This window comes from Oncorhynchus mykiss, chromosome 16, assembly GCF_057628025.1.
Source record: "Oncorhynchus mykiss isolate SJ-2025 chromosome 16, ASM5762802v1, whole genome shotgun sequence".
Lineage (NCBI taxonomy): Eukaryota > Metazoa > Chordata > Actinopteri > Salmoniformes > Salmonidae > Oncorhynchus > Oncorhynchus mykiss.
This window is the reverse complement of record NC_143037.1, coordinates 40,746,862-40,764,180: the sequence shown is the minus strand read 5'-3', so window position 1 is coordinate 40,764,180 and position 17,319 is coordinate 40,746,862. Positions and strand designations below refer to the sequence as shown.

The 17,319-nt window shown below is 42.1% G+C and overlaps 1 protein-coding gene across 2 annotated transcripts in view; it reads right to left on the bottom strand.

Moving 5' to 3' along the window:
• plxnb1a (plexin b1a) overlaps nt 1-8,874 on the bottom strand; it is a 50,657-nt gene extending 41,783 nt beyond the window's left edge. For both annotated transcript variants that reach the window (XM_021565733.3, XM_021565734.3), the window contains exon 1: nt 8,559-8,874. The gene's annotated coding sequence lies outside the window, so the exon portion shown is untranslated. The remainder of the gene's footprint in view (nt 1-8,558) is intronic.
• Nucleotides 8,875-17,319: the final 8,445 nt, after the last annotated feature.

Here is a 17,319-nt window from a genome sequence, read left to right as displayed (position 1 = left end):
TCTCACTTTCCCCACAGAAAGACTGTGTGGTCTACTCTAATACTGTAGGTTCTTAGGAAAATTTGTTTTTCTAGACCTAGCTACCGAATTAGGAAAATACAATCTCCTTCGTTTCTTTACCCCACTACCACAACTTGACTTCTGCTCAAGAGTCCCCAAGAAGTCTTTACAATAAAGGTTAGACTGATGAATGAAGGTGCTGTGACTGAGTAGATCCCTGGACAGAGGCATACATAGACAAGACTCTCAGGAATCAAATGACAGGCAATGCATACGGAACACAATGCAAATGTATGCGCACAGAAATAGAATACGTGTTTGTGTTACCGAGATTTGATGGAATAGGCTGTAGGCCTACAGAGTCGCCTGCAGTGGTCAAAACAACGCTGCATGTTTTACTCTCTGCTGACTATAGAACTGGAACAAACAGCACGGTCTTCTTGGCCAAGATCCTCTACTAAATTACAAAGTTCAACAGACAGAAATTCCAATACTTGCCATTTGATAGAACACTAAGCAGTCAGTCTCAGAGACCACTAAGTAGGGAGGCTTGGCAGAAGGCATCTTCCATTGGTCTGAGACGTAGCTAGGTTTCAACCAGAGATTGAAGTAATTTAAAGCCACTCCTCAGGTTCAATACAACCATCCGGATAAATCTGTCTGCAAAGAAAAAGGACTCTGCATCTGCTTATTCACCACGGTCTGAGTGAAACTAACCTTTAACACAATTTGAAGAAGAGGCTAAATATAATGCAGAATGTTACTTCTATGGAATAGTTTTGTCTAAGGCCTACTAGCAATATTAGAAACTTTAGTTGAATAATCAATTGAATGACATCTGGTAAACATTAAACAAGCATCTTGAATTTTGAGATCAAGATACTGTGAGCTTCTTGGAATTAAGATTTAATTCTTCGATTTGAGGGTATTTACTGTCAATGTAAGTACAAGCATCTCGTGCCATCCGCTCTACTCTGCTCCTACCATAATGGCTCTGGTTTGGTCTCTGAATGTGTTCTCTGAATACACGCCATTACTGCACATTCATGTGCACTACATAGATAGATATCAGCATTATCGTCCCTGGTCTGTTTAACTATGTGGACATTTCAGAACAACCATGTCATTCATTATTTTGAGATCAAAAGGGAATGTTTTGTGAAGCCAATTACTTGCCTTTGACTGAGACCTAAGGTCAACATCGTTCAAAGCATGCAAAGATTAAAAATAAAAAGGTTGACTTCAAATAACCAAAATATTTATTTTGCATTCCTTGTTGCTGAGTTTTCCCTTCTAAATGTCTAAACAAACTGGCACGCTAATACTCAAAAAAAAGGATAGTTATTGGTGACCCAAATGTCCTAGAGACGGTAACCAGTTTGGGACATACACGCTATGCAAAATGACACAGCAAGTAGCCTTTCGGTTTTTGAACTTTTGTAGGCTTTTTAAAAAAGGGTCTTCAGTGCCAAAACTTAGTGAAAGGCATCTGGCAGAAGTAAATTCATAAACAAACAAGAACATAATTGTTCTGAAATTTATGAGATCATCATCAAGCCCATTCAAAAAGACAAGGGACATGAACACGGAAGTTTGATTTAGGAACGCGTTCACTTGCACAGCGTATTGGGCAGAGCATCAAGACTGGGAGGCCAGCCCTGTGGTCTAATCTTTAAAGTCAAGGCTTGAGTTCAACTTTAATGAATTACTTTTCTTTAGCATTTTCCTTCAAATCAAGGGACAAGGGGCAAGGGACAAGAAAACTCTTGATAATCTAAATAGCAATGACGATACTGAAACAACCCTCCAAAACAACTTAGGAGAAGCAAGGTAGAAAGTAACATTTTGAATATTAGCATTTCATTCTGATATCGAGTCACAGGTCACATAATTGAGGAGGATCTAACAAAACCGTCAATGTGTTTCAGGAAGTTAGATATTGGAAGTTAAAAAAAAAGATGGCGCAAAGAAACATGACCATAGTCCTTAACCTTTGTTGACTGTGAATATTTCCTCTTCCTCAATCTCATTGTCTGAGGTAAAGGGGATTAAAGCGAACCCATATCTAGGATCTACCCAGACTCTCTCCAAATCCCCTTCACTGCTAATAAAGATGAGAAACAGAGAAAACTGTGAGAAGCCAAGCTGACTTTGCAATACACCCCTCTGTTCAAGTACAGTAATCCCATATGCATTAACTCGATTGACAGAGGGATAAGATGCTTGGAGGTTTGTTTAATCAATTAACTGGTTTTAGGTTGATTTTAGTCATTACTTGTGCAATAATGTATAATTTAATATCTGAACATTTGATGCCATACTGCATAAACACCATTTGTCAGTCATGCCAGGCTCCAGTTGGGACCACAAGGTTCTACTGGCATGTCGTTTAGCAAGGGAATGCTAACAACTGTGATTGAAATAACTTGCATAGCTGAGCTGGGCTCACAGGCAAGTGTTCAGAGGGAGGGAGGGAGGTTGCCATGTTACGGCACAATAACCACACCCTCCATATCTGGGGCTTCCCATGGGACTGCAAAGAGCTATGATAAAGGGGGAATTTTCAGCAGACTGACACTTAAAATTAGATTACGTTTATTTTTTTATACATTTCAAGTGTTAAGGTGGATCGTAGGGACATTATCAATTGACATTCCCTATAGAACTTGAACAGCCTTTAAGGCCTTGATGGAAAACCGCATACAATGTAATGACACCAAAATAGAGTGGAAAAACAGCCCATGGGAATATGTTTTTGCAAAACAATGTTCTGTTAACCTATCTTACAGCAGTTGGTGTTTGCTGTGACCATCCTTGTTTCCTCAGGCTCTAAAATCACCTGTTTCCAAAGGCCAGGGAAATAACAAAAAAAAGGCAGTAACTTGGTATCCAGACAGTGCTCATCTTCAACCCAGTCCACCAGTCCCTATTGAGGGTAATGACCATCAGCACTGTCCCTAGCTTAGTCAGGAAATGGAAAAGCTTATCATTAGTAAGCACAACACAGAAGCTGCTTACCACTAATGAAAAGGGGTATTTATTAGGAAGCCAAATCAAATGGGCACAGCCTCAGAGCAGGATCAGCAGCCGGCGTGTGTTCCAACTTCCACAGTGACTTGCAAGAAAGAGAGGGGAGACATGAAAGCAGATAAGGACATAAAGAGAGAGACAGTTTTACCTAAAAAATAAGGAAAACTATGCAGGGCTTTCACACGTGTTAGCATTAGCTAATGAATATTCTATCCTGGGTGGGCTTAGTGATGTAATGCAGAGCAGTCAGGGAGTTGGCAGCTTCTGAGATCTGCATACGGCAACTGTACAGTACACTCAACCTGTGCAGTGCATCAAGCTACAGGTCTGGCTGAAAGATGTAATTACCAAAACAGCAGGATGTACAGTATGTTCGTCATAGTTACCTATGGTAGTCACATTGCTATGATAGTCACATAACTTTTGCCAGTTAAAATACTTTATATACTTTCACCATGTAAATCCTTTGTAATATTCCTTCATTTTCTCACAGTGATGTTCTGCGCAGTATGTCCAGAGTGGTGCCCCATGGTTGGTGCCCCCTTGTCAACCTCCCACACCCCGGCAGATCATAAAACCCCACCCCGCAGCACAAGGACGCATCATAAGGGCAGCGCAGCTGCTGCTAGAGTGACTGATGGGGTGGACGCCCCAAATACCTCCTAACAATCCTTGACCTCTCAGATCTTCCAACCACCCCCCCCCCCCCACCCCCAACCTCAAGATCTTCTCCCCAAACACTCAAAAATATATTTTTAAAGGAGATTACTATAAGATGTCCTTCTGTCTAGATATGCTTGGAGTTATTTGACCCACTCTCTCCCTATTGTCAAGTCTCTGTCATCTAGGCTTGTTCCACTGTGAGAATAATTACTTTAAGTATATCTACTGTTGCTTCAGAGGAAGACAAGTGTCAATCCCCTTTGCCATGCTGAACTGAGACTGTGTCTTGAGATCTCCACCAATCCAATAGTCAATAGTCTATGTCTCTGGGGCCTAGAATACAAGTCTACACGACCAGTCGGAGTAGGATGAGGAAAAATGGCTAGACCAGCTGGCCAGAGCTAAAAAAAAAATCCCTAAGTTCCATTAATGCTCATGTTACATGTGAGGAGTTACTTTTTATTATCTCAGAACATACTGGTTTGCAACTGTCACTCTGGGAAACCCCCTACTCATACAGTGAGCATCCTGTTTCAAAAGTGCCAACAAATCACCCCTCGGTCAGCTTGTTCTCATGTTGAGAAAAGCAAAAGGGTTAGCCTACATCATTAAAGGGATACTACCCAGAGTCAGATTAACTTGTGTTTACCATTTGTCTCTGTGTTCAGTATGAAGGAAGTTAGAGGTAGTTTCGCAAACGTTCGCACAATAGTTAGCAATTGCGCTAGCACTAGTTAGCAACAGGCTTCATTAGAAAATGCATCGGCGACGTTGTACCCATGGTGAGGGTTCGCTTCTTCCCCAATCAAATTCCCTGGATTAACACAGAGGTTGGCGCTAAACTAAAGAGCAGGGCTACTGAACACAGAGCTATCACAGACAACCCTGATGCTATGGACGAAGACAGAAATAAGTACAAGAAGGCCTGCTATGACCTCCGCAGAGTCATCAAACGAGCAAAAGGAAAATATAGGAATATGGGGGCATCATATTACACAGGCTCCGACGCCCACCACATGTGGCAGGGTTCTACAGTCTATTACGGATTACAAAGGAAGACCCAACCATGATCTGCCCAATGATGCCTCTCTACAAGACAAACTCAATGCATTTTATGCACGCTTTGACAACATCGAGCCACCCTAGATCCACTCCAATTTGCATACCGCCCCAACAGATCAATCGATGACGCAATCTTAATTGCTCTCCACACTGCCCTCACCCACCTAAATAAGAGGAATACCTGTGAGAATGCTGTTCTTTGACTACATCTCAGCGTTAAACACCATTATCCCCTCCAAGCTCGTCAACAAGCTTAGGACTCTGGGTCTGAACACCTCCCTCTGCAACTGGATCCTGGACTTTCTAACGTGCTGACCCCAGGTGGTGAGGGTAGGCAACATCACCTCCACCACGCTGACCCTTATCACAGGGGCCCCACAGGGGTGTGTGCTTAGTCCCCTCCTGTACTTCTTGTTCACTTATGACCATGTGGCCACGCACGACTAATCCCATTATCAAGTTCGCTGACAACACGAGTGGTAGGCCTGATCACCGGCGACGATGAGTCATCCTACAAGGAGGAGGACAGTGTCCTGACAGTGTGGTGCCGGAGCAACAAACCCTCCCTCAACATCAGCAAGACCAAGGAGCTGATTGTGGACTACAGGGAGGGGGGGGGGGGGGCATGCCTCCATACACATTGACAGGTCGGCAGTGGAGCAGGTAGACAGCTTCCTCTGTGTCCAAATCACTAAAGACTTAAAATGGTTTAAACGCACATTCATGAAGAAGGTGCGAAAGTGCCTCTTCCCCCTCAGGAGGCTGAAAAAGAGAGGTACCGGTGCATCAAGTCTGACACCAATAGGCTCTTGAACAGCTTCGATCCCCAAGCAATACGACTGTTAAATAGCTAACAAAATAGCTACACGGACCGAGTTTGACCTTTTATTTCAGTATTTGCACTGTCTCTATGCACACTCACAGAGCCCTACACACTCACACGCCAAAATGCACACAAACGCTCACTCCATCATTTGCTCACTCACAGATAATATGCACGTACATTTTTACTGACTCTACACACCTACACATGCAAGCTGCTGCTACTCTGTTTATCTTATATCCTGTTGCCTAGTCACCTTACCCTTATACATATCTACCTCCATCACTCCAGTATCCCTGCACATGTAAATATGGTATTGGAACTGACTTTAAATATTTCCTGTATATGGTATGCTTACTTACTCGTGTTTTTTTGTTTTCTAGCAATACATCGTTATTGATTATTGCATTGTTGGGCTTTGTGTCTCCAAGAAAGACCTTTCACTGTACTTGTGCATGTGACATTGAAACTTAAAACTTGAACTTTCGTGGTATCCACGAGTTCATTGGAGGCTGTGGAACTAGATAAAAGGGCTCACTGACAAAATCCCAAAGTATCCCTTTAACATTTCACTTATCAATCAAGTATATATATATATATATATCGTAGATGACAGCCTCCCTTCTCTTGCTTGTAAAAAATGTAGTCACAAAGCAAGATTGAACGGCAGCTGCTGATGAAGTTTTTTTTATTTTGTCCATCTGAGAGGTCCTAGTGCCTTCAACGTTTGATCTTTTCAAATCAAAATTGCATTTGTCTCGTACACATATTTTGCAGATGTTATCACAGGTGCAGCGAAATGCTTATGTTTCTAGCTCCCACAGTGCAGTATTACCTAACAGTATAAAACAACACACAAATCCCAAAAATATCAGAACGAGCAATGTCAGAGTCTAGAATATAAATATAAAATACATTTATATAATGGTATGAATGGACAGTATATGAATATAAAGGTGTGTACAGCAGTAGTTATATAGGATGAGCCTTGACTAGAATACAGTATATACATATGAAGTGGGTAGAACAATATGTAAACATTATTAAAGTGACTACGCACATAGGGCAGCAGTCTCTAAGGTGCAGAGTAGAGTACCGGGTGGTAGCCGGTTACTAATAGTGACTAAGGTTCAGGGCAGGGTACCGGAAGGAGGCCGGCTAGTGGTGACTGGAGGCCGGCATGTTCATTCCTGTTACCTGAAAACTTGAAATAGGCCTCTGGGCCAAATAGTCAGACAGTTTTAAGACATGAGCGAAAGCACACAGCAATCCAAATCTGAGAGTTATCCCCGGTGGTGTCTTTGCCAGCCAAGGAAAGTGAGCCCACAAGTCTCAACCAATCTGATGGCAGGGTTTTTAGCGGAAGCAAAGATGGTGTTGGTGGTAGCCACCCACACAAATGTAAAGGCCTTACCAGACATTGTGTTGAAGACATACTACTGGGAATGAGACTGTATTCCCCCTTGCCAACAAATCACATCCCCCACTCTATTGCAAAGTGATCTGAGGGTAATGTGATATTGTGCTCATGGAAAAAGCACTTGGACTAGCAGATGGCCTGCTATTCAAGAATGTCCGTCTGGGTTTTGAACAGCAAAACAAGTGAAAGAGTAAGAGCTCGAAGGTCATGCCCATGGCCATTTTACTACAAAGTCTTCCTGTACTGATGTTACTGGGCTAGGGTAAGATGCTGGATAATCAAAACCCTAATCCAACGTAATCAAATTACATCTGATCAGCCAATACACCTAGAAAAAGGTTGTCCTTTGGTATACAAAAATATATATAAATCTGGTTTTGTTTATTGCACTTCTGGATTACCTACACAAGGTAAGAAAGTGAAAATCGACTGGGGTGGGAAAAAAATGAAAGCAGCATCTCAATAGGGTTTATTGGGTGCAAAACAGGATTTTGGGGGATTTTAAACAAAGCCTCTAGCCTTCTAGCCTGATCACAGCTGAAAATGTGATCCTTTATAAACGTTGGCCACTGTATGAATAAAGTTTGAATATTACACAATAATTTCCTGCAGTAGAAAGAAAAAGCAAGGGAGTGGCTATGTAAAAAAATATACACTTCCACTGTTAGGCTATAATTGTAGCCCCTGTTAAAAGATAAGACCAAACCTTTTCAGAATCACACCTAGGCAAACATACAGATATGTACAAATTCAACTGATTTTGCCAATGGCAAGTTGTAAGCTAATTTCAAAGGGGGAACAGCTTTAGACAGTTAGGAAGAGGATGTGTCTGTCTGTATCCAAAAGATTATGACAGCAGCTGAAAATGGCATTTGAAAAATCACACAACACATCCAGTTGCAGTATTCAGGTGACAGTGGAGCCCAACTGTGTCAGCTGGATCATCCTCTCATCAATCCCTACATATGGGAGAAGGAGAATGGCATGCTGGCAGCTTTACTTGCATTAATGTCCAAAAGTGATGGTGGTACATCAATAGTTTGTCTGATAATTGCCAAATGATAGTCAGACAATACACAAACAAAATATTTGTTTTGATGGTCTATGCCTAGACAATTTGAACAACGACCCCAAGTGGAATAATCACACTAGACACTGTCTCCACGGAGCAATTCAATACAATACACTCATACGCAAAACCAGTTTTTATTTCAAAGGATACCTTCATTCGGTGCAGGGGTTAGTGTTAAAAACGTTTTAACAAAAGGCTCATGGACAAATGGATGTATTGAGTGATATTACATTCGACTTGGACTTGTTTTTTGACAACATAGGAACTTTTAAAGTATTGCAACAACGTAATACATTATTGCACCTTCCCATCTTAAAAATCTATGGAATGAGGTTACATTTGAAACTCTAGCCCGTAATGTGTTTCATTCAACGTAGTCCGAATTGTCGCATTTGTTTCTCCTCTAGGTTATAATGTTTATTAGGCACTAAAAACAACTTGAAGTAAATTTTAGTTTTAAAGGGACTCAAATCAAACTGTATTCTTACCTTAAAAATTACGATGTCACGGAGTCTCGATGTGAGCTCCCCGGCGTTATTAGCGAGAGAAAAGTGTCTGTTCTCCAGCTAATCCAAATGCAAATTGTTTGACAAATTATTCTAAAAACGTGCGTTTACTTTACTGCCACTTCCTATCTTTACCGAGCAGCACTGTGTCAGTTGTCGTATGGTACATTCGTTGTCTTTGAGGATCCCCACAGCTGACAAGCCGCTTGGTTTGCGCACGGGTAGTTCAGAGGAACAGTTACTACAACGAACAAGCTCAAACTGAGTGGCAGACTTCTTTTTAGGCATATCTGGGAGTGGGCAACTTATTTTGTGGGAGCGCAATTGCTTCGTCCCGCAGTGAGCCATTGTTTACAGACAAGCAAGAAGCGCAATAAATGAATGACATCGTGGAACTTTCACAAAAACAAGTTAAATACTTGAAATAATGGATAATTTTTTCCTCATTTGAATTATATTCGTTATATAATGATTTAGCAAATTCCCATACGTAGGCCTATCCCCTGCCCAAAACATAAGTGTTACCACCACAAACATTAGTTAGTTAGTTATAAACAACAAAGAACGGTATAAATTCACAGTTCCAGGTGGTAATACAGGAAGAAATTCAATGATTAGCATCGCCTCAAAATCTGTATGTAGACCTATGTGATTTGAGCCTCCTCTGGTGGTTGCCAGTGGGACTGAAAGCACAGTTACACAAAAAATAACCTAACGTACCAGGCGAGGAAAAAAATAAAATAACAGATTTGATTACCGCTCATAATTGTATAGCATGTCTTTCATTCTTTACTTGTGTAGGAACCATTTTTGCCTCCTACTTATGTGTTTTTTTGTGTTGCGATGTCATTGTATATTACACTTAATTTGTTGCCTAAAGACTCAAACTGATTTCTTCCGCTGCTCTATGTTTTGATACGTGCTTCAGTGTGACTGCCATCATCTAAGTCAAATTTTGTATAACACCACTCATGTCAAAATGATTGGATCATTTCTAACCAATCAGAGTATCAAAGCCAATGACGCATTTTCAAAACACTGCTTTAACCATGTGTGTTCTTGCTCTGGCTCAAGCCATCAACTTCTGGGACCAATCAGAATGGTTAGAATGTGTTCATGGTCTAGATATCATCTCTGGAGGTACTGTGGGTTTCTTTGCGGAGAAGAAACTGAGGGATTTAGATTAATCTGGGCACACTTCGACCCTTCATTGCCCATCCAACTAGCTTGTGATGCTAGTCCCTATGATGTGGGAGCAGTCAAATCAAATCAAATCAAATCAAATTTTATTTGTCACATACACATGGTTAGCAGATGTTAATGCGAGTGTGGCGAAATGCTTGTGCTTCTAGTTCCGACAATGCAGTAATAACCAACAAGTAATCTAACTAACAATTCCAAAACTACTGTCTTGTACACAGTGTAAGGGGATAAAGAATATGTACATAAGGATATATGAATGAGTGATAGTACAGAGCAGCATAGGCAAGATACAGTAGATGGTATCGAGTACAGTATATACATATGAGATGAGTATGTAAACAAAGTGGCATAGTTAAAGTGGCTAGTGATACATGTATTACATAAGGATACAGTCGATGATATAGAGTACAGTATATACGTATGCCTATGAGATGAATAATGTAGGGTAAGTAACATTATATAAGGTAGCATTGTTTAAAGTGGCTAGTGATATATTTACATCATTTCCCATCAATTCCCATTATTAAAGTGGCTGGAGTTGAGTCAGTGTCAGTGTGTTGGCAGCAGCCACTCAATGTTAGTGGTGGCTGTTTAACAGTCTGATGGCCTTGAGATAGAAGCTGTTTTTCAGTCTCTCGGTCCCAGCTTTGATGCACCTGTACTGACCTCGCATTCTGGATGATAGCGGGGTGAACAGGCAGTGGCTCGGGTGGTTGATGTCCTTGATGATCTTTATGGCCTTCCTGTGACATCGGGTGGTGTAGGTGTCCTGGAGGGCAGGTAGTTTGCCCCCGGTGATGCGTTGTGCAGACCTCACTACCCTCTGGAGAGCCTTACGGTTGAGGGCGGAGCAGTTGCCGTACCAGGCGGTGATACAGCCCGCCAGGATGCTCTCGATTGTGCATCTGTAGAAGTTTGTGAGTGCTTTTGGTGACAAGCCGAATTTCTTCAGCCTCCTGAGGTTGAAGAGGCGCTGCTGCGCTTTCTTCACAATGCTGTCTGTGTGAGTGGAGCAATTCAGTTTGTCTGTGATGTGTATGCCGAGGAACTTAAAACTTGCTACCCTCTCCACTACTGTTCCATCGATGTGGATAGGGGGGTGTTCCCTCTGCTGTTTCCTGAAGTCCACAATCATCTCCTTAGTTTTGTTGATGTTGAGTGTGAGGTTATTTTCCTGACACCACACTCCGAGGGCCCTCACCTCCTCCCTGTAGGCCGTCTCGTCGTTGTTGGTAATCAAGCCTACCACTGTTGTGTCGTCCGCAAACTTGATGATTGAGTTGGAGGCGTGCGTGGCCACGCAGTCGTGGGTGAACAGGGAGTACAGGAGAGGGCTCAGAACGCACCCTTGTGGGGCCCCAGTGTTGAGGATCAGCGGGGAGGAGATGTTGTTGTCCTATATCAGTCATGTCCTATATCATGCTTTCCGGTGAAGAGAAGCCAATTGCTTTTGCATCAAGGACATTGTAGAAAGCAGAAAGTAACAACGCAATAGAAGGGAAGCCCTAGGAATAGTTTTTGGAGTGCGTAAATTTCACCACTATTTGTACAGGAGAAAGTTCACCCTTCTTACTGATCATCCTACAGATCATTGTCCACTGACTAGCATCTTTGGACCGCATACTGCAAGCAAGCAATGCAAAGGTGGGCTTTGTTGTTGTCAGCACCTACGACATCAAGTGCCACAAGTCAGAACTGTAATGCTAAGCAGATGGACTTTCCAGGTTACCACTACCTGTGGTCAAGACTGAGTCATGCCAAGTTGACATCTTCATCACAAGTGCGGAGAAACAACAGAAACGACCAGGTGTTTTCTGAAGTGATGTACATCATCATCCAAGGTAAAGCCGCAGGAAATGCTCCGGAACTGAAACCTTACCTTTCCAGTTGTCTGCTGTGGGGGAGGAAAGTTATCATTCCGCCTTTGCTGAGGAAACCAGCGAAGGCAGAATGAAATGTGAATCAAATGGTTTGCATGAAGGAAATCACACAAAGCTACTTTTGGTCTGGATTGGATGGAGGCATTGAGGAGAAAGCAAAAACATGTTCCCCATGCTAAAAGGTTAACAACGTACCTCAACTTGCAGCTCTTCATCCATGGGATTGGATGGAGGAGGCATGGAAATGCATGCATGTCAACTTCACAGGTTCAGTCGAAGTTTGTTTCTCGTGGTCGTGGATGCTCATAGAAAGTGGCCAGTGGTTGCCATCCTGAGATCTACTGCTGAGAAGACCATTGAGAAGCTTGTGGAAGTGTTTAGTCGGTTTGGATCGCTACTCCAACTCGTTAACAACAACGGACCACAGAAATGTCCAAAGAAATGGCCTCGTTCCTACAGGTGAATGCCGTACAGCACATCAGGTCTGCACCGTATCATCCATCAACCAACGGGCTGGTGGAGAGGTTTGTGCAGACCATGAAACATGACTTGAAAGCATCTCAGGGTCAAGGGAAATGGCACCAATGCTTGAACAGCTTCCTGCTATCCTACAGGAACATGCCACATACAACCACCAAGGCTTTTTCTGTATCACTACTCATGAAGAGAGAGCTACGCACAAGTTTCAACCTACTCAAACCTTTGAACTCAAAGGAGGCATTGTGACAACATGAACTGAGCGGGCTCCCGAGTGGTGCAGCGGTCTAAGGCACTGCATCTCAGTGCTAGAGGCATCACTACAGACCCTGGTTCAATCCTGGGCTGTTATCACATTTGGCCATGATTGGTGGTCCCATAGGGCGGTGCACAATTGCCCCAGCATTGTTAGGGTTTGGATGGGGTAGGCTGTCATTGTTAATAAGAATGTGTTCTTAACTGACATGCCTAGTTACATTAAAAAAATGTTTTAAAGGACAGAGCTTCCAATCCTGAAGAAACTATCTAGGTACTGCCTCAACAGACCAAAGTGGGTTCCTGCTACAGTCATTGCTCAGACTGGTCCTGTGTCCCACACTGTCCAGACTTCAGAGGACTTCATCTGGAAAAGACACACTGATAAGTTACTGTTGAGTACTGTGAGTGGACCAGAACTGTTACAGTCGTCACCTAGGGGCTCACAGTCACTTTTTCAGGACTGTTGTTCATAATGGGGGCAATTTAATAAGGAATGGAGGAGATTTTGTATATTGGAGTTATGCTGCAGAGCATCATGGGAGTTGTGGTATGTTGAGATGATCACGTTCGAGATAAAAGGTTGAACTGAATTCTTGTATCATTATTATTGAATTGTTATAAAGACGTGGTTATGAAACCCACAACACATAACATGTTGCCTGACTATAACATTTTATCCTGATACATTAATAAATATGTACTGTGTTAATTATGGCATGTTTAACTGCCTGAAATATCCACTGTAGTTTGCATAGATCACAGGCGAACTGATGAAGAATTGGTAGCTAGCTAGCTTACCCATCAAGGCTGATAATTATGAAATTACAAGCTAGCTATTCATTTATGTAGTTATCTGGTTTTGTCTGTATTGGTCAAAGGTAATGCATTAGCACTGAGTGTGCAGCGCTTCAAAAGTAATTTTTGATGAGTTCTCCACACTCTCGTCTTCACAAGACTGTACTAAATAGAATGTCCTTGGAGTGAGGAGCACGAACACCCAGTGGCACATGTCATTACATGCAGCATACAATCTACAGGCATGTCGGGGGGGTGGCATCGTCTCACATCAGAAAGAGTAACTGCCGTCTGCGCTGGCTTCTGGCAAGTGCATGTAGCATTAGATTGAAGCCATCTGACATGAGACAATGGGGGAGGGTTCTAGAAATGTAACGTCCAGTAAAATGTAGGCGTGGCTTACAGCGCCTAGATTTTATTGGCTGTTATTTTTTATTTTTTTATGTTATTATTTCACCTTTATTTAACCAGTTAGAGCAGTTGAGAACAAGTTCTCATTTACAACTGCGACCCGGCAGATAAAGCAAAGCAGTGAGACACAAACAACAACACGTACAGTCAATAACACAATAGAAAAAAATCTGTATACAGTATGTGAAAATGAGGTAAGATTAGGGAGGTAAGGCAATAAATAAACAGGCCATAGTGGCGAAGTAGTTACAATTTAGCAATTAAACACTGGAGTGATAGATGTGCAGAAGATGAATGTGCAAGTACAGATACTGGGGTGCAAAGGAGCAAAAAAATAAAAATAATAACAATATGGGGGTGAGGTAGTTGGATAGGCTATTTACAGATGGGCTATGTACAGGTGCAGTGATCTGTGAGCTGCTCTGACAGCTGATGCTTAAAGTTAGTGAGGGAGATATGAGTCTCTAGCTTCAGTGATTTTTGCAATTCGTTCCCAGTGAAATATACCTGCTGGAGCACGTGCTATGGGTGGGTGCTGCTATGGTGACCAGTGAGATGAGATAAGGCGGAGCTTTAACCAGCAAAGACTTATAGATGACCTGGAGCCAGTGGGTTTGGTGACGAATATGAAGGGAGGGCCAGCCAACGAGAGCATACAGGTCGCAGTGGTGGGTAGTATATGGGGATTTGGTGACTAAAACGGATGGCACTGTGATAGACTGCATACAATTTGCTGAGTAGAGTGTTGGAGGCTATTTTATAAATGACATCGCCAAAGTCAAGGATCGGCAGGATAGTCAGTTTTACGAGGGTATGTTTGGCAGCATGAGTGAATGCTGCTTTGTTGAGAAACAGGAAGCTGATTTTAGATTTAATTTTGGATTGGGGATGCTTAATGTGAGTCTGGAAGGAGAGTTTACAGTCTAACCAGACACCTAGGTATGTTTAATTGTCCACATATTCTAAGTCAGAACCATCCAGAGTGGTGATGCTGGACGGGCGGGCAGGTGCGGGTAGCGATCCGTTGAAGAGCATGCATTTAATTTTTGTCTGAGAAGTAATTAGTGAACCAAGCAAGGCAGTCATTGAGAAACCAAGACTGTTGAGTCTGCCGATAAGAACGTGGTGACTGACAGAGTCGAAAGCCTTGGCCAGGTCGATGAATACGGCTGCACAGTATTGTCTTTTATCGATGACGGTTATGATATTGTTTAGGACCTTGAGCGTGGCTGAGGTGCACCCATGACCAGTTCTGATGCCAGATTGCATAGCGGAGAAGGAACAGTGGGATTCAAAATGGTCGGTGATCTGTTTGTTAACTTGGCTTTCGAAGACCTTAGAAAGGCAGGGTAGGATAGACATAGGTCTTTAACACTTTGGGTCTAGAGTGTCTCCCACTTTGAAGAGGGGGATGACCGCGGCAGCTTTCCAATATTTGGGGATCTCAGACGATACGAAAGAGAGGTTGAACAGGCTAGTAATAGGGGTTGCAACAATTGCGGCTGATCATTTTAGAAAGAGAGGGTCCAGATGGTCTAGCCCAGCTGATTTGTAGGGGTCCAGATTTTGCAACTCTTTCAGAACATCAGCTATCTGGATTTGGGTGAAGGAGAAATAGGGGATATTTGGCAAGTTGCTGTGGGGGTGCAGGGTTGTTGAACGGGGTTGGGTTAATCTAGCCGTTTCAGCTAATATAAACTTCTGCAGACTTCCAAAGGAGCAATAATGTGATTTGGAGGTAAGGTAATGCAATACTACCTCAGGAAGATAACTGAAATTACAATTACAATGGTTTTCAATGAGGAACATTTGGAATTTAAATAAGAATTTGGTTTGCTTTCTGAATTGACTGGAATTTAAATGGAATTGACCCCAACCCTGGGGTGCATTCAGTTCGGATCAACATTTCCTACCGTAAGTTTGTACCGAACTACACGTTTTCCCAAAATGGTGCACACTGTTCTTTTGAGGTATATTTACTCCCGTTTGGTGGGTGTGGCCTGATCAATATGGGTGTGACCATTTGAAATCGCAAAACTCATGCAGCACACCTCCTTACACAATCACCCTCTGGGCCACATCGTTTGCCAACTGTTTTTTTAGTACAGTACCGTTTCCGTTTAATTAAACGATGAACACCACTCTGTCATATTGAATGCACCTCAGGTATGCCCAGGTATGGAGAGCATGTAGTCAAAGAGAGTAAACGACCCACTCCCAAATAGACCCCTAAGCCCTACACACTAATCTGAGAGGATTTTACAGGTGTAAGCAATATCCCACTGGGCACACACTGGTAGAATCAACGTTGTTTCCATGTCATTTCAATGAAATGTACAGCTGCTTCCTGCAGTTATGGAATGATTTCTCAGGAGAATAATTAATTTGCTGAGCCTTCCTGATGACCTGGATGGAATTATGTGATCCCTCCTTAACCCATAGGAAGTCCCACCAAGTTGACAAAAATAGCTTTGGGGCACTAGAGCTGTCTATCTCTGTCTATGGTATACATACAGGTTTAAAATCTTGGTGATACAGTTATCACAGTGCTCACTGTAACACCTTGGAAAAATAATAATAATAATTGAATAATTGAAATAACTGATTGGATGTATAAAGTGCCTTTCCACCTACAGTCAATGCTCAAAGTTCAATAAAATGTGCCTACTGCCTTTATGGAATTAGCCTATTGGTATGTTTTTATCTTAGCTGCTAATAAACGGACAAAACAAAAGACCCAACCAAAGGTGGACATTTGAAAAATGGTTGTTTTGCATGTATGAACACATTTTGCAATCTCACATGTCTCACAAAACTACTTTTCAGATAATCACACATTACATTGAAAAAAAATTATACTCAATGGAATCCAGCTTTATCTTTATCTATTCAGCTTTTTCCCATTTTACAGTGACCTGGACTCATTAAGGACCTCTTAAGGATTAGCCCCTTTTTTCAATTTTTGCCTAAAATGACATACCCAAATCTAACTGCCTGTAGCTCAGGCCCTGAAGCGCGGATATGCATATTCTTGGTAACATTTGAAAGCAAACACTTGGAAGTTTATGGAAATGTGAAATGAATGTAGTATAACACAATAGATCTGGTAAAAGATAATACAAAGAAAAAACCAACCGTTATTTTGTATTTTGTTGTACCATCATCTTTGAAATGCAAGAGAAAGGACATAATGTATTATTCCAGCCCAGGTGCAATTTAGTGTACGTGCAAAGATTTAGACTGATCCAATGAACCATTGTATTTCTCTTCAACATTTTGTATCAAGACTGCCCAAATGTGCCCAATTTGTTTATTAATAACTTTTCATGTTCAATATTGTGCACGCTCCTCAAACAATAGCATGGTATTATTTCACTGTAATATCTACTGTAAATTGGACAGTGCAGTTAGATTAGCAAAAATGTAAGCTTTCTGCCAATATCAGAGATGTATGTCTATGTCCTGGGAAATGTTCTTGTTACTTACAACCTCGTGCTAATCGCATTAGCCTACATTAGCTCAGCCGTCCCGTGGAAGGGACACCGATCCCGAATAAGTTTTTTAATAATGTAGTGGACTCAGAATTTTCTGCACTTTTTTTCATCCCACTTGACTAGAGGAATGTAATGTAGGCCTATTTGACAGTGTCACATCTGCTCCCGCTCCCTCTCTCAGGTGCTCGAGGTCACCAGTTCACTCATCATTACGCACGCCTGCCA